The following is a 1,951-nucleotide window of genomic DNA, read 5'->3' as shown; positions in this document are numbered from 1 at the left end:
CCCGACTGATTTTTCTGTGGGTCAGTGGCACTCGACCAAAAAAAGGTTCCCCGCCCGTTTTATTGGCTCCTCTGTTAGCCAGAAAGAAACTCTTGAACCACACAGAGCTCTTCTTCAGATCTGGGAAAGGTATTCCCAGCATCACAACTAAACAAACAGTGCAGCAGATTGTTTTGTATAAACAGCCCACATTCAAAGGGCTGACGCAAGGCAGAATGGGCTGTTAAACCCTTTTTTGTGCTACGACTGCAGAGGTATTATGATATTGTTATGATGTGCCACAAATCTAGAGTCTCTTTTAGTGCCTAGCAAACACTAAAGCTTGTCTTAACAGAAATTGGGCTAATAAAAAAGCATTACCTCACCCACCTCATCTCTCTAACTCAGGGCAGTCAAAATACAGCCAACAGGCCAAATTCAGCCAGTGAAAGCTTCAGATCTGATCTGCCGCAGTCCTCCAAGCCACCAGTGGCCCACGGCCCAGCAGGATCCTGAAGCAGGCTCATTGCCTACCACACACCACTCAAAGCGACTGGCTGTTGGGCCCAGCCTGTGCATCTCTTCACAGCACACAGACTGGGGAGGGGTAGGAGAAGGGCGTCCCCTACACAATCCTTACAGCTCCTATAGGCAGGAGACCAGCCAATGGGAACTGCCTGGGCTGTGCCTGCAGGAGTGGGTAGCTGGTGGAACCCCACAGCACACCACACAAAGACGCACAAGCTGACCTCAGCAGCCTGCTGCTTTGAGCAGTGTGCGGCAGGCGACCTCCCAGCCAGAGCCTACACCCCCAACTAGGGTTGCCAGATACAAAAATACCGGACATCCTTGATATTACATCACAACCTACATTACCTCTTATATAGAAAACACCGGACATTTCTATTGTCTCAATTTGTTTCCCAAACAGAAAGCTCAAGTACTGGGCTGTCCGGTTCAAAACCGGACACCTGGCAACCCCAACCCACTCCTGCATCCAGCCTCCCTCCCAGACCCTACACCCCCTCCTGCACCCCTCCCCAGCCCAGACCCCCACTCCTGCATCCAGCCTCCCTCCCAGACCCTACACCCCCTCCTGTACCCCTCCCCAGCCCAGACCCCCACTCCTGCATCCAGCCTCCCTCCCAGACCCTACACCCCCTCCTGTACCCCTCCCCAGCCCAGACCCCCACTCCTGCATCCAGCCTCCCTCCCAGACCCTACACCCCCTCCTGTACCCCTCCCCAGCCCAGACCCCCACTCCTGCATCCAGCCTCCCTCCCAGACCCTACACCCCCTCCTGCACCCCTACCCCCACCCCCTCCTGTGTCCCCTCCCCCCCAGCCCAGACCCCCACTCCTGCATCCAGCCTCCCTCCCAGACCCTACACCCCCTCCTGCACCCCTCCCCAGCCCAGACCCCCACTCCTGCATCCAGCCTCCCTCCCAGACCCTACACCCCCTCCTGTACCCCTCCCCAGCCCAGACCCCCACTCCTGCATCCAGCCTCCCTCCCAGACCCTACACCCCCTCCTGCACCCCCTCCTGTACCCCTCCCCAGCCCAGACCCCCACTCCTGCATCCAGCCTCCCTCCCAGACCCTACACCCCCTCCTGCACCCCAAACTCCTGCCCTGAGCTACTTCCTGCACCCAACCCCCATCCCAGACCTCGCCTGCAGCCCTGGACCAAACTCTTGGAGTGCCTCCCCTCCCCCCCCCAAAAAAGTGATGCAGGCTGCCCCTGCCCTAGCCACACTGTGGAGCCCCGCACGTGGGAAGCGCCTCGCCCAGGCGCACACCAACATACCTGCAGGGCAAGGCTAGACCCCGCCCCCACTGCTACGTCGGCTTCAGACAAAGGCACAAAACTCCCGCTTACTTCCGCCATGGCGCGTATTGGTCGGCGCATGCGCATTGTAGACGCCGACGCTGCCTTCCGCCATGTTGTCGGCGGGCAAGATGGGACCGCGCG

The sequence above is a fragment of the Pelodiscus sinensis genome, chromosome 10, assembly GCF_052426305.1.
Source record: "Pelodiscus sinensis isolate ZL-2025 chromosome 10, ASM5242630v1, whole genome shotgun sequence".
In the NCBI taxonomy this organism is placed as follows: domain Eukaryota; kingdom Metazoa; phylum Chordata; order Testudines; family Trionychidae; genus Pelodiscus; species Pelodiscus sinensis.
The sequence above is the reverse complement of the archived record's forward strand: the minus strand, read 5'-3'. Positions refer to the sequence as shown.